This window comes from Cyanistes caeruleus, chromosome 6, assembly GCF_971803275.1.
Source record: "Cyanistes caeruleus chromosome 6, bCyaCae1.hap1.1, whole genome shotgun sequence".
Taxonomy (NCBI): domain Eukaryota; kingdom Metazoa; phylum Chordata; class Aves; order Passeriformes; family Paridae; genus Cyanistes; species Cyanistes caeruleus.
In genome coordinates, this window is record NC_141706.1 from 20,094,637 (window position 1) to 20,120,125 (window position 25,489).

Genomic DNA, 25,489 nt, shown 5'->3' on the forward strand with positions numbered 1-25,489 from the left:
CCAAGCCCTGGAGTGATGGGGATCAAATGTTCCTGTTGTCTTAGTCACACCATGAAGGAGTAATTTCTAATGCTCAGAAGGTGTCCTTGCAAGCCTGCAGTGCCAGAGCCGTAGGAGAAACAGGCAAAGGAAGAAGTGTTATGTTTTCTCCAGATTAGCCTGACCAGTTTACTATAGTGGTTTAGGAAGAAGCAAGGAGCAACTTTTGCCACTGGGATAGTACGTGAGGTTTGCTGCTGTACCCTGCTTGCCATGCACTCGTTAGGAACTGCACATGTACAAACCTGAGGTTCTGCACGACTGCAGTGCCAGGCTATAAATACAGGCAGCTTCAGCAGAGCTGATGTGATTTATGCCAGTTGGGGACCTGGTCCAGGGGCCAGGCTAAAACACTGATACAAGGAAGTCTCTTTGACTTTCATTTTCAAATACTCTAATTTCAACAGCTCTGCATTCATGTTAGGGTTGCCTCTATCTTCCTCCCTCCATCCTCTCCTGCTGGTCCTGTACATTTTTGTTTGACCTTTACATTGTATCAAATGGGATCAAAGCAGAGGTTTTGGGGTTTGGTTTGGTAGGTTTTCTTGATATTTGTTTGTTCAGGATCTGCTGCTTTTGTTTTTTTGGGTTTTTTTTTGTCCCTGACTACCTTTTGAGTGTCTACTCCAGTGGAGACCTTATAAGAACTTCTTACAAGAAGTTTTGGCTTGACCACTGAGGTGTGAACTGACAGTAGTCTGTTCTTAGGATGTCTTTCTCTTTAGACTAGTCTCTCAAGACTATGAGAAACTTGCAGCAGCTTTCTTTAAAATAGAACTCACTGAGCAGTCTGCAGTCTTGTATGCGTGTGTCCCCAGTTCTTGGACTGCTTGGTTGCAAGCTGGGGCTCACCCATGCCCTATCTCTATCATCTTTTATCATTAGGACTGTACAAAATCTTAGATTAAAAATACAGAGCAAGAATCACTTTTCACAAAGGGAAACTGCTGAAATTTGCAAACAGAAAAGGGAGGAAGCAACTTTGATTTCTGTTATGCTTAAAAGGATGCTTCTCAGCCAAAGACTACAATTCCCAAATGTCATCATGAAATCTTGACAATTTGCCCAAACACCATTTTCATTCAGGAAGTTTGTGATTAATAGAATTAAGCTCTAATCATGCAAAGCATAGGGAAGTATGTGAGAATACCCACCTTTTACAGCATGGCATTTGTTGGCACTCTCAGCTTGGTTGCAGCAGACAAGATTAAAGGATTAGTAAGCAAGCCAGATACTGAACTGCTGCTGCTGAAGTTGTATTTTGCCAGTATATTTATTACAGAGGATTTTTAAAGCCTTCAGAACAATGTCCTGTATCCTTATTTCTATGTTAGCTTGTAACAGTGTATCTTTAATGAAGTGGAGAGCTTATTCGTAAGGTAAGCATGAGGTGTCCGAGTCAGTTTGGCCCATTCCTTTGGCTGTCTGTATAGCTTTGGGGTTTTTATTTTCTTTTTTGTTCTATGAAGTCTTCTGTGAAAGAGAAGCAGATTTTTGACAATGTTGACACAAGCAGGGAAACCCATGCTGAGGTCTGGTCTTACACTGAGACAAGAGGAAACTTTAGTCTCCTTTGGAGGATGCTGGCCATACCTGATACTGCCTGCCAGCCAGCCAATTTATTTTCTGGAAGATGTTCCAGAACAAAGCCCTAAGGCCTGTTCTCCAAATCCCTGCTTAATCACAGAATAGGCTGAGTTGGAAGGGACCCATCAGGATTAAGTCCAACCCCTGACCTTGCACAGAACACCCCAAGAATTGCACTGTGTGCCTGAGGGAATCATCCAAACACTTTTTAATTCTCCTTGTGTCAGAATATATTGTAATGGCTTCACTTAACCAACTGAGGATTGCAGCATTTTTTTTAAAATTAGCAATATGAATGTAAGGAATTGAATGTTAAGCTACTGACTTTCTTTTTTTCTGTGTAATGTTACACTTGGTAGGATGCTTTTCCACAATCCTCAGCTTGGGCCGTTGATTTTTCACAGCTCCCGGCTGGTAGGAAATGCTCCCGATGTATTGAGGTAGAAGGAAAGTAGGTTGGAGCAGGAGCCAGGCAAAACGGAAATCCAGGGAAACTGCTCCATCAAGTGTTGAAAGGTAAAACTGGCACTGCAGGAGGCTAAAAATACAGGTCTGCCTTGGGCCAGAAGCAAGGTGATCTACACGTGTCCAGTACAGACCAAATATGAAAAATCTCTACTGAGCTTCAAAGGGCCAGATTCCCCTCTGAGCTGCACAACCGGGGCATTCATTTTAATTTGGTGTTTAATCCCTTAAAAATATCCACTGCAGTGACCAGCTAAAAGCTGATCTTTTTTTTTTTTTCTTCTCCAACAGTTCTGATAAAAGCAAATGTTTTGCATATATGCACATCAAATGCATGCTCCAAAAGTAAAGTTTTACTTGCTTTCCTTTGAAATGGAACAATAATTGTTGAAAGATTTTTTGGGAGAGAAAACTAAGCATTTGTTTTATCTTGCATTTTAAGAGTGTATTTAATTATTCTGTTAAATGCTGATAGATATAAAGGCTGGTCTGCATGTACAAATGTCACAGAAATAATTTTTAGGCTTAGATATTTAGGCTTTCTTACATTCACGGTGAAATTCGAACCCTTATGACCTGAAATTTTTCCTTTATTTTACTTTCTCATTTAGGATATCTGCTCTGCTTGCTGCTTAGACAAAGTTTACCATCTACAAGTAGACTTTGATTTTTATGCTATTTTTTTCCCAAAATGTGTCCACTCTTACACAGCCACTTGAATCAAATGAGGTAAATTTCAGTCAGTTTTTAGCTTCTAGGGCCTTCTGTGGAGAAACTACACTGAATTTTTATTGAAACTTCATAAGAGAATAAGAAATTTATTAAAATCTTAGTTGGAAATTCCAGCTAGGAAGTGAACAGGATTGATGTAGTGTAACCTGATTTTCAATCAAATGCTGTGCTATGAAGAATTTAATTTTTGTAAAAAGAGGTAAGAGCTTTTAAATGTCGGTTCTTCAAAATGTCATTGCTGTTTAGATTTAAAAGCTTTCTGGTAGTGTTTTTTGGGGTTTTTTGGGTTTTTTGTTTGTTTGTTTGTTTGATTTTTTTTTTTGTTTGAGTGACAGAAAATTCTTTCTTCTACTATTTTTGCTTAAAGCTATTGAGCTTTTCCCTGTTTCTGCCTCTTCCCTAGGAGCTGTCCCAGGATTTGTTTTGTCTTTTCTTGACTGGTACCTTCAGGAACCTCAAATCTTTATAGAGTCATGTAGTCATTTAGATTGGAAAAGACCTTAAAGATCATAAAGTCCAAACATAACTGTTCTGATATATTGCATCCATCCCCAAATGTTGAATGAGGTTGGGGGAGTATACAAAAGCTAAAAATTTCCTTGAAAGCCTCAGACAGGTGCCTAATATTCACAAGCAGGTACAGCTCAGGGTATGCTCACTCCTGCACCCTGTAAGCAAATAACTATCAATAATATATTCTATAAAATATAGGATTTCTATTAAAATATTGTCAAATCCCACCTTTTTTGTAAATGTGAGTTAAAAACACAGTATAAAAGCAACCCAATAAGAGCAGCACTTTGAGTTTCTGTACCTGTTTAAAAAAATGTATATGTTTACCAGTACATAAAAACTTCCCTGAATTTTGAGTTGGTGAGAAGATGATTAGTTTATAGAGAAATAAATAACAACCACCCCTAACTTGTTTCAGAAAAGACATGGAGGGGGAGTTACTAGCTTGATAGGTACTGAAGTACTTAGTAGGTACTGAAGCAGTACCTACTGCCCTCAGTGGGGTGCAAAAAATGTACATTGGATGGCTTCAGGTGCCTCCCAGAATTGTTTGGGTTTGTGTTGAATTTGTCAGCATGGCTGAAAACCAGACTGAAGGGGAGAGTGGTAATTTCTGGGGGACCTGTCAGCAGAGAATAAAGAAAAGGATGGTGAGTCAGTGCAGAGCGATACTGTTTTTCATCTAAAATCCCAAAAAACCCCTCCACTACTATGCAGAACAACAGGTGTAACCACAAGCTTTCCTAGCTCCCTCCCCCAGCCCCAGTTAATTTAGGTTTCTAAGCCTATGGAATGAGTACAACATGATGGAGCCAAGATTTATGAAAAAATACCCATGTTAATATAGGCTGTAAAATAAACGCAAAAAAAGCTGAAGTAAAACAGCTTTTATTCACATGAAAAAATAAACCTGCTAGCTCTGATAATCAATTAAATTATTATAGAATCAAGCAATCACAGATGTAGAAGCTTATCCTCCTTAAAGTCATTATAAATCACATCCTTTCCTAAATCTTTCTATTCCCTTTTATTGCTTACATTATAATCCCTGTCCGGGTATCATTTTCATTGCTAAACACACTGTTTGCCAGTCAGTTTATTAAGGTTTGTCTTGATAGTGCCAAAACAAATGCTCCTTTTCAAAGATAAAAGGAAGGCTAATATTAAAACAATAATTTCACCTCTTTGCTGGCAGAGCCTACTTATTGAAGAAATTGGCACATGGGATCTCTGAGGTGACAGCGAATTAGTGTGTCAATAGGAGCCTGCTTTGAAGTTGACCCACAGTGTTCTTGGTCGTGCTGGGTATACCCTGTCTCTTGCACTAGGATTTGGGGAAAGAGAACTGTTTGGGGTGGGAAGCAGCCAGCAGTGAAAGTGTTCTTCACTGGTTTTAATAGAATAAAAGGTTTAGTGAAAAAAAGGATGCGACACATAGTAGACACAAAAAATAAAAGCAGAAAAATTATAGACTTGAGGCTGTAGTGACAGGAGAAGGGCTAACGACTTCAGCTGAAAGAGAGCAGGCTTAGTTTAGATACAAGAAAGAAATTCCTTGCTGTGAGAGTGGTGAGACAGTGCCCAGAGAAGCTGGCTGAGGGTGCCCCATCCCTGGAAGTGCTCAAGGTCAGGTTGGATGAGGCTCTGAGAAATCTGGTCTAGTGGAAGGTGTCTCTTCCCACAACAGGGCTTTGGAGCTACATGATCTTTAAGGTCCCTTCCAAACCAGGCCATGACTGGACTGCAAAGAGGCATTAAGGAGAATGTCTTAATTAATTAATGCCTTAATTAAAGGGAAGCAAACACTTGTATTACACCCAAAACTGCCATAATTTCAATTGAAACCTGGGGGAAGCACGAGCCTAACAGCTTAACAATCCTTCTGACTTATATGCAAAAGCTACTTCAAACTAGAAGCAGAGCTCCTAAAAACATGACTTAAACCCAAGCCTGAGAACAGATGAGATGTAAATTAAATGTGTTCTGTTTTTCTGTGGTTTAGCTGGTGGCAGGTAGATCCAGAGCCAAGGAAAACTGAAAAGCCACACTAGGCCTCAGGGGTCTGAGCGCTGGGAGACAGAAGCTGCTGGTAAATGGAAGGCTGTTAAGCCCTGAGCGCTCAATACCATTTCAGCTTGAAATGCTCAAATTTCATGAGAACTTGATGAAATAAAATCTAACTAATGCATCATCCAAATATGTATTTTATGTATACAATATGTGTGTATATACAAAGGAACCTGAGGAAATGTCATGAAATGGTCAGGGAATGTTCAGGCAGGATATCAGGAACAGGTTCTTCATCCTGAGGGTGTTTGGGCAGTGGGACAGGCTCCCCAGGGAAGTCGTCACAGCACTAGCCTGACAGAGTTCAAGAAGCATTTGGACAATGTTCTGGGACACATGGTGGGATTCTCAGGGTGTCCTGACCAGGGCCAAGAGTTGGACATGATGATTCTGCTGGGTCCCTTCCAACTCAGCAAATTCTGTGTTTCTATAAATTGATTGCAACAAGGACAAGACAAGCAATGTTCCCCTTTTTGCATGGATAAGACTATTTAAAATAAGAAGGCTGTCTCATCTCTAGTTGACCAAAACATTAGGAATAACAGTACTTGAGATAAAGAAACAGGTCAAGATGAGGTAGCATGGGGGCAACACTTAAAGATAAAGAAAAATCTTATCTTTCAGATAAGAACAGTCAAGTGTCTTCCTTTGGAGATGCTTTTTGCTTCACATTAAATAGGAAATTGTATGTTCTTTGATGTTCCAAACTTCCTTTAAAGATGAAGCCAGAAAAATGATTGATTGTTCAAGGGTTTGTCCCTGGAATTGTAAAAGTGGCCTCAGTGGTGTTTTGTCTATAGATACAGGCTAGTATTAAATTTCCACTACAGGCTGGAAATCTGGACATGGAGAGATGGATCTCCATATCACCAAAGAGATTTACAGTAGATCAGAGAAAGGAAAACTTTAAAAGTGGAGTGAAAATGTTGAGGTTAGTGTTTGTATTAATGTAACTGTACTGACTTTGGTGTATTTCTTTCAAATTTTTCTCTTAAGGTTAAGATGTCTGTTGGGGTTTATCTCTGGAGAATTACCAACTTAGCTGAGGGGGAAAACATCTTTAATTAAGAAATATCTTCTTTTTCTTGTGATGGAAAGTGAAATATAAGAATTAACATTAGATCTGAAAACCCAGGTTTGCAGTATGGAGCTTGGAGAATAATGTGTGATCCTGACACACATTATGGAATTTCTTCATGGGTTGTCTGGCATTGGAATGGACTCTCCAGGTAGGTGGTGGAATCACCATCCCTGGAGGTGTTCAATGCCACTGGATGTGGCATTTAGTGTCTAGTTGACAAGGTGGTGATGAGTCAAAGGTTGGACTTCATTATCTTAGGGGTCTTTTCCAACCTAAATGGTTCTGTGATCCCTGGGACACTCATCCCAGTGTCCCCAGGCATTCTTCTGCTTTGTAAAAGTCACCCAGTGATGAGACATTCCAAACTCTGTAGAGGTAGATGTATGAGAGTTCATGTCTTTTTGAGTCTTTATCGCATTGGTTACATTAAAAAATCTCATTTTTAAAGAAATGTGACTGGCAGAAAGAATTTTTTTGGATTCCTCATCAGTTAATTGGTGTGGAGTTTTATTTTGTGACTGCTAAAGATTAGTAAGGCAGGACCAGAGTTTCCCTGAGACACTGGATAGGTGTTCCTGGCAGTCCTCTTTATGAAATCCTGTTTTTATTAAATTCCTGGTCTCTGAATGTAACAACGTCCTATGTCAAAGTTGATGGGACTCCAACATCTTCTAACTACAACCTTACCTCAAGATAGTAGGTGAGCTATAAATTCTCAGCTTCTTCAGGACTAAGATTAATTGACTGTGACGTTTCATTTGAAAAGATTTTACTTTTAGTCACAATTTTCCCTCCCTACATGAAGACTCAAGCATCTTGGTGCCCCATCCATTTAACGGAGCCATTGGACATTCAGGGATATTGAAAGCCGTTCCTAAGCTTCTTCAAGTGAGTAATTTCAAATTCACAATGCAATAAGTCTTTCCTAGAATATATATAGACCACTGTAAAGAAGCAAGGGAGCAACCAGTTCTTTTTCTTGAAAATGCTAACAATGAACTTGCTTAGCTGAATTTCTGGAGAAAATAGAAATTAAATTTTTAACATTCTCTTGACTTGGGAAGTGTTAAGTTTTCCGCCTTTAAATGCATCACTCTGCTGTAGAAGGAAGGATATCTGAGTTGATAACTCAGTTTGGGATGTTCATGGCAGAGAAGAGTTGGTCTGGTGATGAGCACCACGTGCTCAGTACTGAAAATGCTGCTCGACATTTTCCTGGCATGCACACACTGAACAGAAAGATATTTTGACATTTTTAATGTGATATGAAAGGATATGGATATCCTCTTGTGAAATACAATGAACTTACGTGTTTTATGTCACTCTGCTTTGAGACAGCTGGAGCTGAAAATGGGCTGTAACTATAAACACCATTAGTCCTTTTTTTTTTTTTTCATCTGTGTGGAGCACAGCCACCCCTACTCCTGTGCTTTCAGACCTATAAAGATGACAATTTGCCTGCCCCACCTGCACTCTATAGGAGCATTGAAAGGCATGCTCAGGTAAACTGAAACACTGGTGGCTGGGCTTTTGTTGTGCTAATATTTCTTGGCTGTGCAAAGAAAATGAATGTTAATTACTGCTTGTGCCCTAAGATTTTTATGAAAAGGTTATAAGAGATCCTTCAATTTGTGGGAAGGAGGATGACCAGTGTGGTGAGGGGTCCAAGCTGGACATGTGCAATGTGGTGGAGCAGTTTCCTGGGTGACCATCACATCAGCAGTGAAGGCTGTTGCCTCAACCTGGCCACTATCTGCAAAGCCAGTGCTGGAGAACACCATCATGGCCAGCAGGAGGGTGCTGCAGCCCTCCAGCAGGTTTTTGAGAGCTGCTGGGAGAACCAATGGCTGCTGGAGGGTGTTCAACACAAGTGCACTGCGCCCAGATGAACTGCCCAGCACAGCAGCTACTTAAAGCACTCCCCAAACTCCCCCAAAAGCAGTTTCTAAAAGCCTTTTGCAGGCATTAGTGCTGTCCCCTGTGCTGCAAGCTGCCTGCAATGAGCATGTCCACATCTCTGCAATGTGCTCACATTTCAAAGGCAGTGCTCCTAACCAGCTGCATCTCAAGAAATTGAGCAATTTTAGAAATTTTTTGGTGGGTTTTTATTTTTTTTTGATTTTTTTTTTTAAGATACCATGCCAAGTCTTTTGAAATGAAAGCTGGGGCAGGCCTAGTGGAGATTAATGTAGGAAAAATGCTGCTGGCTTGATAAGCCACAGATGTCTGTGAGATTTGTGGACGTTGCTGACAGATCGTGATGGTTTGCAGCTTGCGAGGTCCCCGGCTCCAGGACCGATGTGCTGAATCCATGGCTGGAGGTGCAGGGCAGGGCTTGGCCCAGTGTGGTGCTCCAGGGCTTGAGAAGGCCTGGAAGAAAATCTGGTCTGAACCCACTCTGTCATTGTGGAGTTATCTTAAGTGCTGCACCTATTTATGCAAAATAATGACCTTTTTTAAAAATGATGTCAGTATTGGCAACTGTTTTTATAATACTGTAACGGGGAGACAAAAGTTGATGAAACTCTGTGAAAGCATAATATGGTGATGGAAACTCAGGTTATTGCACCAACCTTGGGAAATTGAAAAGGTGACTTATGTTGGTGGAATCATTCCTACTGGGTGGACAGGAGCTGGACTTCTGTTAGCTCTGCATACTCAATAAAAACTATGCAACTTTTTTCAGGTAAGGTACTTTTTCATTACCTTAAAATATCTTTGTGAGCCCCGATGTTTATATGCAACTTGATACCAATTCTTTCCACGTCTGGATAACAGGAATTGGTACAATCCTTGTCCAAAAAGTCTCAGGAAAATGCAGAAAATTGCTTTGCCAAAATGTTACAAAAATATTTTTTTAGTTTTTGTGTTTTTTTCCTCAGAACAAGAAGAAGGTTTATGTAAAATTTTGATAAATGCTCGGCAAGGAAGTAAATTGCTAAATAGCAATTTAAATGCAAATTTATCTATAACAGGAATCTATGCATGTTCTTGTAAACAAATTAGCAAAGAACCAGGCCTTTCTTGTCATCTTTTTAATACTTTTTTCCTGCTGACAGCCTCTGTTGCTCACCCAGGCTGGTACCTTTAGCCCTGTGTCTAATCAACACCTCTTGCTTGGTAGAATTGAGAGACAGCTGGTATTCAGCATATATATTTTTATTGGAAAAACTTGTACATTGGTAACTCACATAAGCTGATTGAGGCAGAAAAGAAATAATTTCCATGAATGATAGAAAAACTTTTATTCCATATACCCCCAAAAGTAGCAATAGTTTTAGGGGAACTTGAAAGGAAAATCACAGAACAATTTGGGTTGGAAGGGACCTTAAAAATCATCTCATTCCAACCCCCTGGTCAGGAACACCTTCCACTAGACCAGGCTGCTCAAAGCCCTCTCCTGGCTGGTCTTGAACACTTCCAGGAATGGGGCACCCACAACTTCTCTGGGCAATGTCTTCCAGTATCTCACCACCCTCACAGTAAAGAGCTTCTTCCTAAAATCTGCCCTCTTTCAGTTTAAAAACATTCCCCTTTGTCTTGTCACTATTTCCCCATGTAACAGCTGCTCTTCCTTTCTTTCATAAGCTCCCTTTAAGTACTGGAAGGCCACAACGAGGTCTCCCTGGAGCTGTATCTTCTCCGGGCTGAACAGCTTCAGCCCAGTTTCATATCAGCAGTGCTCCAACCCTCTGGTCACCTTGGTGGCTCTCCTCTAGACATAACAGGTCCACCTCTTTCTCCAGGTGGGGTTGCAGGAGGGCAGAGTAGGGGGGCAGAATCCCCTGAGAGACTGAGAAGCCTGACTGCCAGTGAAGACTGAGGCAAAGAATTCATTGAGTACTCAGCCTTCCCCATATCTGCTGTCAGTATTTCTCTCTTCCCATCCTGTACACCCTCCTTAGCCTTTCCCTTCTGACCTACGTACTTATAGAATCCCTTCTTGTTACTCTTGGCAAGTCCTATTCCATCTCTGCCTTAGCTTTTCTGATCTTGTACCTACATGTCCAAACTATGGCTTCAGTTACCCAAAATATTTGTTATATAATGAGTATTTGAGGAAAAAAAATGAAAATTCTTTCATTTCAATTCCTCCATAAAATAAAAAGTTTCAAACATTTTCTTTGGAGTAGATGAACAGGATGGAAACTGGCTATGTTATATAGCATATTATATATTAAATGAGCTTGAGCCTCTAGATCTTTACAATATTCTGTGCTCACAGTTCGGGGTGAGAGGGTAGGGGGGTTAAAAAGTGCTATACATCATGCTTATCTGATATTTTTGCTTATGAACACAAAAAAAGCCTGGTGTAGCAATAATAAATACCTGCTGTCACCTACTGCCACCATGACATTAACAAAGGGAACTCTGATATCTGCATTTGCAAAGAGTGAACAGAGACAATGCTCAAGTGAGCCCCAGGGAATCATCTCTTGTCAGCTCTTCTGTTTGTGGCTTTTCAGTGCAAAGACATCTCCCCTTGTTCACGTTGTGGCACTTGTGGGGTTCTTGGTAAAGCTCCCACACCAAGTTACCATTTCAACTCCTCTATCCTTGGGTGGCATTTAGAACAGTATTCAGAACATTATTTTTCTTTACACGGGGGTCTAAATGCTTATCAACTGTGGATTGGTGTACACCTCTGCAGGGAAATCCATCACTGTAATAATGTAAATTCAGCACTAGGAATTCTGTGATGTGCAGCAGAGTAAAAATGTTTCCCCCCCAAATTGGGATGGGAATGTGCCTCCCAGTCTCCAGGCAAGGTTTCTTTTAGGTAGCTCATCTGTTGTGCCCAGTCAACCTGAAGTGGGGATGATTTCAGCATTGTTCAAGACTTCATTGTGTGAGTCTGTAGGGTAAGATATAAGCACACTTTGATGAGGATTTAGAAAACTAGATTTCCCACAGACTGCTGTGCTGGAGCTGAACTATCACTTCTGAGTAGTTATTAGAGCCTTGAATCTTATTTTCATGCTCTTAATGGTTATCTTATGTAAATCCATTATATTTGGGGTGGAATGGGTCTCTAATCTGAAAATGTCTTAACACAGCAGCTCTCTGAATAAAATTGCTTGTGAAGAGTCCTTTGTGGGAATAAGAATATGAAATTCACCATATAAAACTGGCAATGCTACATAAAACTTCTGCAGGACTGTGTATGTTAGGGGTTTGTTTTAGGTTTTTTTTAAGAATAAGGGAAAAGTGTAATTTATGCTGAGATAATTAGTGGTGTTTTACCACTGAAATGTACACCACTTAGAGGAGCCTTTCACACCTGCACAGGGTATGAAATTCCAAACAATTAAAACATTTAATGTTTTCTCCTGAAAAAAGTCTGTTGTGCATTAGCAAAAAAGCTTATTTTGAGACTTGTAAAAGATGTGATAAAACAATGTGTGATAAATGGAAAATGTGCTGTCAAAGATCTTGACACATTTTTTCATTCCTAAAAGTAGATATTGATAACTTTGTGAACTAGTGTCACTTGACAAGATTGATTTATTGCTGTATTCCATGAGAAAGGCTTTTGCTTTTCAAGAATTGTAACAGGGAACTATTTGGAGATTTTTGTTCTTCTAAAAACAAAAGTGTGGTGCCATTTGGTCTTTTGGCCAAGAACTGAAAACAAGTAGTAGAGGTTAAAAGTCATCTTAAAAGTGAACAACTTGTCTGTCTTTCTACTCATCTTCTATCTGAAAGGAACTCTAAAAGGGGGGATACCACACAAGTTTTTATATTAAATATTAGTTTATTGTGTCCTGGCCTTGCTGTGTAGGTGTTCACTCTGTATTTCTTCAAAGGGCAGGAAAACTGCAGTATATAGATCACTACATTTTTACACTTTGTGCATTCTATGAATGTCATCAGATTTTAAGTCATCACATGGAAAAAATTTTGTATGTACCCTGAGGAAGCAAATAACTAAAAAGAAGACTCCATCAGCTGACAGCTCCAAAATGCCATTCACGAGTGTTTGTGGCAGTATATTAAAATTATTTCTTTAGAAGAGAAATTTAAAATAAGTCATTTAACAGCAAAAGGGAAAAAAATGCATTTGACTTCAGTTAATTAGTGTTCTCATGGTCATCTTTGTAGAGAAATGGTGGAAAAGTAAGAAAATGAAAGCTGAAATCCTCTGTATCCTTGGTGCAAAGCAGGAAGTGCCATCAGCACACCATGGGTGCTTGGTGCCATCCCTTTCCCAGTTCCCTATTTTTGGAAGGCTCTGTGGAAGGTCAGTGGGAAATATAACTCCTGGCTCCTAAGGCAAAAGCAGCCTGGATTATCATCCATGCGAAACGAAAGACAGGGTGCTAGCAGAGAGCAAATAGTTACTCCTGTTAGTATTTCCTATATTAATGCAAGCAGCTTAAATTTCAGTTGTTCTAAATTAGCAACTGAATTAAAAAAAATATTTAGCTGTATTTTGCTTCCCCTTAATAATTGTTCATTATTTCCATGTAATACTTGAAACCTAATCACCATTGCTGAGAAAATATTTCAGGAAACTATCTCGACAGAGCATTTTAATGTAAATATTCAGAGACAAACTTTTTGTCAGTTTGATAAGAATAATTCACATATCATACATTCATAATCATACACTGTTAATTTTTAATGTGCAGTTTCTGCATCTTTATTAAGAAGCCATAAACACTAACACTGATATTTCATGTTTTGTTACTAATAGCAATTGAAGGAAGAAATTGCAGGAAGCTCCAGCTCTCCAGCAAGCATGTTTGCATGAGCACAGCAGCACCAGGGAAGGGTTTTGGTTGTTGTGGCCAAGACTGTGGTTGCCAGCACATCCCTGGTTTGGAACTGTGGCTTTGTCCTTCTTGTGCCAGCCCGTGGCTGTGACTTTCTTGAGGAAATCTCAGTACAAGACTTCTCCAAGAACAGATGTGTTTGTCTTGTCTCTTGAAAAAATCTTTTAAATGTTAACTAAAATAATTAAATTTTAAAGTATATTTAGAAGCTGCATTTGAGATTCCAGTCCCTCAGAAGAGGAGAAGGCACCAATTTCACCGTTCAATGAATGCCATAAGCTGATTTATGTCTTCTTTTGACACTTGGTCATGTGGCAAAGGCAAAGGAGCAGCTGGAAATGGAACCAGTAAAAGTTAAAGAGGAGGAAATGCTATATTACAGAAGCAGAAGTATATTATTAGCTCCTGCACTCTGCTAGAGATGATGCTTGGGATGAGAGAAGCTCTTTGGGAGGCCAGACAAATTTCCCTGAGGCTTTCAGAACTGGTGTTTCCCAGTGGGAGTGATGCCTAGAGTCTGGACCAGACTGTGCCACACAAAAATGAGGGGCCACAGATGCAGAGAGATGCTGGACAATCACATAACTGAGTCCAACAATAGCAGCATATTCCTGCTAAGAGGGATTTTACTGTAATTGAGTGTGCTGAATAAAAAATAAAAAAGTCATGAGCTGAAGCAGTTTGGGGAATTAAAGCTGAAATTTCTTCTGAGTGTTGCATTGTCAAATTTGGAAGGACCAAGACAACCCTTCACTTTGCAGATGGTGAAGGGCAGACACTGACAAAAGCACCTGGATTGCCACGTCAGTAGCACATGGAAAATCATGGTTCTCTGCACGGGAAATGTGGGCCAGCCCCTCTCCTAACCTTACCAAGCTCACCCTTACAACCTTGAGTCTTGCTCAGACATCTCTCTGTGAGAAACTGTTCCAGACATGGATTGCTCTGACATTGCAACCTCCTTCTCCTATTTTGCCACCCATGTCCTAAGATAAACCATCAGCCCCTTGAGCGGGCTGGCATAGTGTGAGATGCTATAATGTGTATGAATTTAAATGTTTTTAAGGAGTGAAAAGGCAAAAGAAATTAACATTACTAATATTAAGCTTTAAAAAAAAAACCTCAAACAAAATGAAAACCCCACAACTACCCATCTCAACTTTCTTAAAACAGAAAGAATCACTTCATGTAGGAAACTACAGAAAAAGCATTTAAAAGGTAATTAGAAGGAAGAATTCTAACACTGAAAAGAAGTGCATGTGATAGTAAATGAGGCCAGTTCTGCATCAAGATGGGGTTTTTGTGACTCTTCATCATATTCCAGATGAAATTCCCCTTTCCTAAATACTGAGTTGAAGCATACTTACTTAAGGATACTGTTGACACTTGTGTAGTGGCTTTTTCTTTTTTATCAGCTAGAAGTATCCATGAACTGGAAAGCTTATCATTAATAATTAACGTAGCTTCTTCTGCCATTCATCTCTGTGCCTGCCAACCTGGATATATTAAATTTCTTGAGCTTTGCTTCCAGCTTAGTTTTGATAATCTCATATCCCCATTGCCATTATTTATATTGCCTTGATCCATCTTGCAAAATGATGTCAAGTTCTCATTTACAGCTATATCTACATCATCCTTGATTTATCTCCTATCTCTATCATATAACAATTCTTTTTATTTGCTTCTTTGTTCTTCTTCTCTTATTTGTACACAACAGTCTTGTTGCTGTTTGTTCTGAATGGCAATTCTTCGATTTGCAAAATAGCACTTGTTCAAGTTGCATTTAAGTTATATTCAAAAATAGAATTTTTTTTTAGTAGACAATGGGGTATTTTTCATATACCCTAAACTCTCTTCTAAATCCATTTTGCATTTTTTAAAATTGTGCATTTCTTTCATCTTAAGAAATTAGCTATGTTTAATTTATTTATTTTTTAAAAAACAATAAAAAGAAGAGGAAAAGCAACAGCTTCTAAACTGCGGATTGAAAATTAGCTTGTCCTTAGCAAGTGAGATAGTTTTGGCAGCAATCACACTAAACAGGGATTTTCCAATCTTGGCTGCTAACATGAGATTCCTCGTTTAGGATCACATTGCTTGTAGATTACAGAATTGGCCACAGAATAGACACAGTACTCAAATGACAGATTTGTCCAACCTGTGCTGTGTTACAGGAAACGGGGCCATGTTTTGTAAACCAGAGCTAATATTTTCCATCTGTAACCAAGTACAAGACTGATGAAGGACATAAAGAATATTCTGAAATGGAGAGCAACTGGAAGAAGAAATACCAAGTCTTTAAAAAGATGCAAAATAAATTTAATTTTTTTAAAAAAAAATTCATTTAAAAATTTAAAAAAATGCGAAAATGCATTTTTGTTTTTTTCTTTCTTATGATCTTGCAGCCTGAAAGTCCAACACATGAATACCCATCCCAAGAGCAGGGCTCCAAGTTACAGACCAGGAGCTGAGCTGCGGGGAGGTGATTGGACCAGCTCATCAGTGCTCCCAGGCTTTGCCTCATGGGCCCCTAATGCCCTTGGTCCCTGTGTGATGTGTTGCAGTGTCCCTAAGTGAGTTAGTGGCAGATGTCCTTACGTCTTTGGATAGATGCTGGCTTATGGGCCATTTAGTGTTCCTTGTTCCTTTTGAATATAAAGGTACCAATTTGAGATGCTTTTACAATTTGTCCTTGGTAGAGGACAGCTTTCGTGGCAGATGTTGTTGCACTTTCAAAATTGATTTAAAAAGAAGGGGAGGCTCTGTGTTGGGAACAGGGAACTCAGTGAAAAGCTCTGCTGAACTCATCCCGTGTGGACCAAGCAAGTGAGGGCAGGAATTCCCATTTTCAAGGCATATTTTAGAAGATGGGGCCAGAGGTGCCAGTGTGAGAGCTGTATAAGATTGAAAGAAAAAAATCTTATAATGGCTCTCAAATGATGATGGAGATGCTCACCAGGCTGGGACTTCCAGGCTGCTGAGGTGGTGTACCCACCAAACTGGGTTTGTGCAGAACAGATGGCCACAAAACTTTCATGGCTGTGGAAAAGGATTTCTGAAAGGGCAGAATTTGGCTCAAAGTATTTCTCCGAGGTTGTGGTGCCTGCAGCAGTCAGTGTTTTAACCACAGGGTGAAAAATGCTGCCTGTGTAAAGCAAATACTCCTCTGACCACTTGTATTCAATAGCAATGACTGCACAAAGCCTGTGACCAGCTAATTTTAGTGTGGGTTGGTTTGGGGTTTTTATCATAAAAACTGTCACCATATATAATATATATGGTAAACCATATATAATATATAATGTAAACCACACACACACTTCCACCCTCATTTCCTTCTGCTCAGAGTAGCACAAGGCTCATCTAGGACTGTAGGAAGGACATCTAGGACTGGTGGAAATGTATAAGTATTTTAAAGTGCTCCTAGAAAGTAGGTTTTAGGTATGAAGAGTAGGAAATCACTGGTGGGAAACAAATAAGTTATGGGTTTCAACACAAATGAGGTGGCAGAGGTGACTGTCTTTTACCAGACAATGGACCTGGCTGTAATTTTTTTATATTCATGGTGCATAGAAAGACAATTTATTTAACTTCTCAATGTTTATTAAACACAAATATACTTTACTTGAAAGTTCAGTATCAAATAGAATGATTTTCTCATGCTGAGCAACAAACATTTTTAGGAGAAAACAGATTGTAATGATGTTACAGCCCCAACCTACAGTAAGATATATAAGAGAAATATTGGTACCCTCTCAAATGGAAACAATACTGTTTCCATGGGCTGTTACTACAAAGACTCTCTTATCATACCTCAGGTAGTAAATGTTTATTAAAATAGTGCTGAAAAACATTGGAAAGTACAATTAGAAGGTGGTTCATCAAGGCGGAAAGGGTGCCCTCTTAAGATGACTGCTGTTTCAAGCTGGGAGTCTGTGCTGGCTTTATTGTAAATTAAGACTTTGAGCAATGGTCTGGGACATAATTGCATGTTTGTAACTATAATTTGAGTGTTGTAATACTAACAATTCAAATTAGCTTTAAAGAGAAGGTTTGAGGTGTCTAGTTGTGTGAACACTGGTACTGTTTTAATATAATACATCCTTTTATGAAGAAATAATCATTGATGCTTGTTAATTGCTTTTGCTAAGGTTAAGTCTAGAGTTCAAGGTTTGCTTGTCTGATTTGAGAAAAGGAGAAGCCTCATTATTAACAGCTCACATTAATTACAGGGAGATGGGACAGCAGAGCTGAGCATCATTTCCCATCTCTTCAGCCAAGAGGAACAGAAAGAGCAGCACTTTTGTGGCTGCTGTGTGGGGATGATACTAAGCTTGGAATTTAAGCACTTGTTTCAGATAGACATTAGTAAAACATCCTAAAGTTTGAAAAGCTACAGCTAGTGTTGGAATTGCTAAATGCTGCCTTATTCTTTAAAAATGGTCATGGACAATTGACTATCTCTCTTCACTTGGTAAGGACCCAGGGTGGTGTTTTTTCTGGATGCTCCAGATGAAGGCTAGTCCTAAGTCTGCTACATTATGCCAGTCTTGGTCAGTCAGTTTCAGGGCAGACAGTTGCTGTCCCATGCACAGGCTGCTCCCTTGTCTGCTGATGATTTTAGGATTAGTACCAAACCTGGGAAATAGAGGAGTTTCAGAAAAAAAGAGGTAGCTGAGGTAGTGTAACTCATGGACCTTTAAACATCTGCAGCTACAAGGTAAAGACCAGTTTTAGCAGACACATTTCTGCTCATCATTTGCCAGAAAGACACTTGCTGATTGTGACTAGATTCTGCTGATTCTAGCTTTGTTTATGAGTGGAATTGGAACTAGCTTTAAGGCTGTCAGCCGAAGGGTTCAAACATACATTTGTTGTGGAGGCATACCCCTTCATGGGTAGGATGAGGGCTGAGACCTGCAGGAACTTAAATTAGTTCTGTAAGGTTTAAAGCAGTGGTTAGTGCTGAGATGGAGGCTCTAGCTCAGGAAAGCTGAGGCTGTTGATTTGGTTCTTGGACCCTTGTACTTCAGATAAAGTTGGATGAGGAGAAGGAGAATGCTTTATCCCATCCGGCATTGGTCAGGGATAAAGCCGTCTTGCTAAACAGAGCCAGCCTTGCAGCTCCCACTAGCAGGACCCCACCTGGACCCTGGGGTCAGCTTGCCAGCTTTGGTTCCAGGAGGTGCCAGTCTGGATCTAGTGAAAGCTAAGGATGAAGGATGCAGATTTCTTTCTGCTCTTTGCTGGGATTGTGTTGCCTAGGGACTCATCCTGGGACAGTGCTTGCAGGTGCAATTAATACCAGATTAAGTAAAAGTATGGGATGGGACAAGAATAAATTAAATACCTTATTTGCTCAATTCTTCACATTTTTGGTAAACTGACTTTTCTGCTTGTGTTCTGCTCACTCAGAAGCTCCTTTTGTGGGTGATGAGTGAATCTCTGTGCATAGCTCTAACCCTTTACATTTCCTTTCAATGCTAAATTGTTATTTATAGAAAGGAGTTTTACAAAGGCTGTGGAATTATTGGCTGTATGTTTTAAAAAGCAAGCCAGATGAGGAACGAAAATAATTTGGATTCAAATTCTTTTAAGTCCAAGCTGTGCATTTACTCTGCTGCTATTCATGGGATCCACTAAAAAAACTGCATTACAGTCTTAGATTTTTTCAATTCTTCTTTTGCTTTGCAAAATTTGGAACTTCAAATTAAACCCTGGGAAAATAATCATTTGGTCTGGCTGAACATTTGATAAGCAGACATGGAAGAAGCTGGTGCATAAACTGTTTATTGTTGCCATGTGGGGACACAAGCAGGAGGAATATATGGAGCAAAGTGGGACTGTGGTGTTTCTCTTTGGGGAAATCTGTTGTTTTGCAAAAGATTTCTATGAATTAGGGAATAACCTGGGATGCCCTAGAGACATACCTGGGCACCAAGTCAGAGTCATGCACAAACACATGGCAAAGAACCAACTTTCACTTGGCCCTGACCATTTGCTTTTCCATTTGCACAGCAAGATGGGTTGGTCAACCACACAGGCAAAGCAAGAGGCTGCCACCTCCCTGTGGCACAACCACAAGCTTGTGAGGCAAGGAAAGTCTTTGACACAGCAGTGAGAACAGCCAAAGCCAGATGGGACTGCAAGCTGCTGGGAAAACATTAAGGAAGGATGTGGGGAAAGCTGCAGTACTTGTAAATATTATTATCTGCATGGAGTTCAGCATGCCTTGGTGTTGTGAAAAGCTTTGGCAGTGCTTTGCAGCGAATTACGTCTGCAGTGAAATGTGAGCAGATGAAAACTGGAAGCAATCATGCTAAACACTCCTGAGGCTTTACCCTTCCAAATGTTTATGTTTATGTGGCTCCTGTTTTGATCACCTGCTTGCAGCTGAGTATTTTCCCTTTCCTCCTTGGATTTTAAGGGAGCAGAAGACTAATAAAGGGCAGGAGTTCTCTTCCTCCTCTCTTCTCATACCCTGCTTGGAAGATGAGTGAAATGTCCTGGCAAGCAGATCTGAGGCAGGTCCCTAAGCTTTTGGGAGACCTAATGAGGGTCTCTGTGTTGTGTGTGCAGTACTCTCAGGGGGCTTGTCAGACTAGAAATGAGAGTTTTGGTGTTGTTAAATGTGAGGGAAAAAAAATATTTCCTGTCTTCATGAACACCAAACTGGCTCAGCCCTGCACGTTATGCTGGCCTGTGCTCAGGTCCTTGGTGAGCCTGGGCTTTCCCAGTCCATCCCTCATGCTCCAACACATTTTCTGTGCAGCTGGACAGCCTGGGGCTCATGTGTTAAAACAGAAGGTGCTGGGATGCTCTTCCCCTCCCTGGTACACACCATCCACACTTTCCTCACCACAGGGGAGGCTCCTGGAGGCTGACATTTCATATCACCACGTTGCCATGCCTGTCTCTGACAAGGAGAAAATTTTAGTCGCTCGCCTCATTGGGTTGCAAACCTTTATGAACACCGCAACTAATAGCCCCGGTAAGTAGAAGATTAATTTCTATACCACCTGGCAGCAAGCTGTGGATTAAGCTGCTGTCCCTCGTGTGGGTTTAATGTTGGAGGAATGGGGCACTCGAGCACCCAGACAATCAGCCTCTTGTTTAAACAATGAGCTTCTCGGTCTTGTTAGCCAGCACTCTTAAATTTTCATTTTATTCTGGTATGCAGGCTTGTGTGATGTGGAGAATTGCTTCAGCACAGAGACTGCAAACCTGTTCAATTAAAGGAAATGCTCAGATCCAGCTGTTGGAGTCCCATGACTGCCAATACTCCTCACAGAGTAAGTAAGCCCAACACACTCTGCCCTTGGAACAGATACGACAATTTGCTCCTTAATTCTCCTGGAAAAAAGAGCCTTTGTTGGGAGAGGATGATTGGGGAAAGGAGGAGGAATGCAAAGTGTGGTGCAGAAAATGCCCAGTGAGACCAAGTTTTCTGCAGATAACAGAGAGGGCTCTATAGCATGAGCATGAGGTAACAAGGCACCATCAGAAGCACGTACGGTACAAGCTCCTGTTACAGCTATAGAATCGTCTTGCAAGTTTTGCAAATGCTTTCCTCTCTTGAAAAAAACATATGTTGTGGAGTAACTTACCCTAGGCTTTCACTTCCAAGGAACAGGCCAACCATCACAGCCCTGGAGTCTGACCATACACTGCACTATTTGTGCCTGGGCTTTCAGTTGCCTTAGTTTTGGTGACAAGTTTCTGCACCATTTGCAGGTGACAGAGGTGTTGGGACAGTGTCTGATGATCACCTAGATATGCCAGATGTTTTTGTACAGGTCTTTTTATAAAAGACCTTTTATATCTTTCATGTATATCTACAAATATCAATAGACATATTATTATTTATCTAAAAATATAACATTATACATATTTATATATATATATAAAGGGCTGTAACTGTTTCAGTAAGTGCTGAATACACTTCAGCTACAAATGCACAGGAGCTGACCTAATGCTCGTGTCTTAATCAAGAGCTAAGTTCCTAAGATTGAGGCAGGGGAAGGAAGACATTGGAATAGGATAAACCACAGGAAGAAATGATGGGTTTCACCTGAGTGGCAGAAGCCATCTCCTCATGGGCACCTGGAATCCTCACCCCAAAGCAGGGACTGGTAACCTCTTGTCTGACTTCAGGAACGATCATATCTCTGGAAAGGCAGTTTTCCCTACTCCTGCTGTTGCTTCCCCCTCAACCTCACTTTGTTACTGTTTAAAAATTGTGACATAGGGGCTTTAGAAAGATACTAGGCACAGTTTCAGATGCTGAGGTGGAAATGGGTTTCTGACTGGCCCTCAGTGGCAGGCAGGTGGTTGCTGTACCCTAGGCTGCACTCGTGCCATTTGTCACACAGGCTAAAACTTCAAAAGGTTGCATTTTAATTTACTAGGTGGGCCTGTGAGGTGCACAGGATAGCACCCCATGCTGAACAGGATAATAAAGTCTTGACTGTTAATTGGCTGCCCAAAGTGTCTTTTTTAGTCAAGTATATGTCCATCTTCCCCCTTGTATAGATATAAATATATATGTTCACATATTCAAATATTTATGTACTTACATGTAGCTCTGTGTGTGTGTGTGTGTATAAATACACACACATATCTATGGATACATCATTTATGTACATGTTAAAAAAATATATAAATGCCTGACTTTATTGCCAGGTTGAGAAAGGGCTCTGGTGCTTTAAATCAGTGCAGAAGATGAAGCAGCTGTTGGGTCAAATCTTTGCAGCTATTCTATTGTGTGTTTCTTGTTTCAGGCAGCAGCTGAGCCCACAGGCTCTGTGCAAGAAATTTGCTGAAGAAATCCCCTCTGCACGTGGCCAACAGCCTGAATCAGCCTTTTCTGGTGGATGGTGAAACAGTGGAAGATCTTTGAAGGAAATTGCTACCATGGGGTTTGTCTGGCTGTGAGGTATGTACAGCACCCCTTGTCCCTGCTTTGTCTATTTGTTGTTAAAGTGTATTTTATGGACACATTGCTAGCAACAGATTGAAGGAGCTGCTTTGTAAATCAAAAATGAATAATTCTAACTGTCTGCATGACATGATGGTTTTCTTTCAGGTAAGTTGAAATGCAAAACCAGAGAACAACTGTGGTCCAGCTGATGAGGCGGTATAAATCAAGAGTTGGGGCACTAAGGTGAGTGGGCTGAAATCAAACACTTATTGACTCCCTGCACTGTTCCTCTGTGTTTAGGGCAACTGAAAACAGGGTAAACAGTAAAAAACATCTCCAGAGCCCAAGCTTTACTGAGTTTTTGGCTCACTGTCTAGTGTAGATGCTTGTAAGACCTCTCCCCTAGCAGGCTGACAGACTGACCCTCCCTTAGAGTTATAAACCCAGGTTGTTGCAATGAAAAATGCCTCTATTAAACCTCTATTGGGTTTAGGTTTTTTGCAGATGTGCTTCCCTGAGGAGGAAGAGCAGATGCCTTTGCTCCAGGAGCTACAGTTGTGTCCCACCCCAGCTGGACAAGCCCCTGCACCTTCAGCATCTCTCCACTCCTGTGGAGGTGCTTGCATGAGAGCAGTCTGCCATGCACCTTCACCTGCGAGAAGAGACACCTGTCTCTGATGTGTGCCTCTTGCAGCCACAGACACCTGCTCCCATGTGCAGGGGGAGTGTTAGGCCACTCTTGACAAGGCTTCAGCTCACACAGAGCCAGGGCTATGCTGTGAGGGGAAGTGGGACACAGAAAACCCTTACAGCCTTGAAAACCCAGTGGGACTGCAGGCAGAATCCTGTTGCACAGCAGCCAGACTGGCTGGCACCCCAACAGGGCACTTCATCCCCAGACAGCTGCAGCTGGCCATGACAACAGCCATGCTGGGCAGTGCTGGGGCAGGCTGCAGGGCAGCTATGGGGGGAATGCAGTGGCACCCAGGGGTACCGCTTCTTGCACAGCACAAACCACTCGTGATGTACATGTGAGACACAAACCCCTGGCATGCCCCAAGTGCACACCACACTGGAGACACAAAACACACATCCCTACACTCCTAAAAGACACAACACCCTCTGCTGCACAGCACTTACACACTGCATAAATGGAAAGCAAAGGAGGTGTGTGCTGCAGACGTGGGGTGCAAGCCACATCAGCCACACTCGGTGGAGGCAGGATCTGTGTGCTACTCCTGCTTTCCCAGTTCAGGTTTCCCTGCCTTTCTTACGCCGGTGGGATTGACAGTAAGCAAAAGCAGAGCATAGCACATCCCCCTTGGGTAGTAGAGCAGAGAAAACAGCATTCACCATCTCCATTCTTTCCTCTGCCCTTCACTTTTAAATAAACACTGAATAACATCCGTATTTGTCTTAAACCATCTCAGCCTTCCCAAAGCACTTATCCTGTTGACCCTCAGTAATATCAGGATGCATTCAAGTGTTGCTTGAGGCAATGCTGTGCCTGGTGGTACACACTAAGCCATGCACAGTGCTAAAGACACAGCTGGGTAGCCCAGGAACAGAAGGCTGTTATTGGCTGAAGAATGACACTCATTTCCCCCAAATATTTAATAACCGTGGTTAATTTCAATGTCCTACCTGAGTCACTTGTTTGAAGCCAAGTAATGAAAGCCACCACCACCGACAGAAAAGCTTTTATACCCTAGCATTATGGTACAGCACCCATCCCTCTGCAGTGTGGGCTTCAAGCTGGTTGATTTAAGTCACAGCTGTCTGGTCAAAGCTCCATTTTATTGCCAAGTGTATGCACTTTTTCCCAAGTAAAACACTCCATCTCATTAAGGTGGTTAACCACACACCCTCTCTCCCCTCCCCAGGAGAAGCAGATGCACACTCCAACACTCTCAGCAAGCATTACCTCCACAGAAGCGTGTCAGAGGGAGCCCCCAGACAACTCTCTCTGCCTGTGCTGTGGCACAGCAGATGCTCAGCTAGGAAAGAGTCAGCCTGCTCCCCTGTGTAACCCAACTCCCCCGTGCCATAGCTTGAGTGTTTCAGCTGAGTGTGCCTCAGCAGGAATGCTGCAGGATGGTGCTCCTGACTGCTAAGCACAGCTTTGAGGGTCACACATCTTCATTCTTGCTGGAGGGACTTGCATGCCCAGCAGGCAGAGACCTGCCTTGCTCACATAACTGCTCCTGGTGCTGTAAATAAACCAAGCCTGGAGCAAGAGCTGTATTTTTACTGGTCCTGGACAGAGTGACTCACCAGGTTTGCTGTGGTGGAATCCTGGACCTTAAAAAAAAAAAAAAAATTAACACAATAGTCTGCTGCATGTTCTACCTCAGAGTGCAGGCCTGTGCTGGGGCTGAGGAGACCAGAACCTACTGCTTTGGGGTTTTATTTAATTGTAGGTTTATGTATTGAGTCAGAAACTGGTGAGGGCACTCTCCTGCCCTCTGGAGTCCTTCAGCATCTGAGTGTCACTTGCTCTATTCACCAAGAGCCACCCAACAAAAGTCACTCCAAGCTTGAGGCCACCAGCAGCACATGTCCTCAGAGTTCACTGGGGAAAAAACAACTTTACCTGCAGAGTTTATGACATTTGGAAGCACTGAACAGCTCAGAATTTGCACAAAAGGAGTACGCATCTTCAGTAAAACTGAAGTATGAAAACTACCCTCATCAATATCCTTCTGAGGTACCCATTTCAAGTGTGTTAACAACAGATTGGCACTAGGTAGCTTTTCCCTGGCCTTGTCAAAGGGAAAGGACACTGGGGATCCTTCGATATTTCTGAATAAAGGTTTTAAATTACACATCCAGCTCCTATTTTAGAATGCATTTTGACACCAATGAGAAAGAATGCTGTTGGTGGTAGGGGTGAGGGGGACCTGATTGCCTTGCTGGTGAAGGGTCACACAATGTTTGACAGGTAACACAAGGTGTGCTGGTGACTCCTTTCACCCTGAGACTCAGGTAAATACACTGCAGCCTGCTGACCATCACAGGAAGCCTCACAAGTGTGGACAGGTACACTCAGCAAGCAAACAGAGAAACCTAAATCAGGTACAATCACATCAAACAGTAAGTTCTCACAAAAAATAATAATAATAAAAAATTATTTAGATTATTATAGGTACAATCTAGCATAGCATAATACCAGGTCATGGTGCCATGATGTCAAAGTGTCAAAGCATCTGCTGAACTACCACCACTAGAAGCTTGAGTTTCTATGAAGTACTAAAGTTTCTATCTCTAACCTTGAGTTTAATGCATCTTAGAGGCAAGTTTCCATGTTAC

The 25,489-nt window shown here is 41.3% G+C and overlaps 1 long non-coding RNA gene across 1 annotated transcript; it reads right to left on the bottom strand.

Annotated features, from left to right (window-relative positions):
- Positions 1-1,293: 1,293 nt before the first annotated feature.
- LOC111930813 (uncharacterized) lies at positions 1,294-24,194 on the bottom strand. The gene is made up of 2 exons (XR_002865317.2): positions 24,105-24,194; positions 1,294-1,512 (listed from the first exon to the last, which is right to left on the bottom strand). It is a non-coding gene; the product is annotated as an uncharacterized LOC111930813 (long non-coding RNA).
- Positions 24,195-25,489: the final 1,295 nt, after the last annotated feature.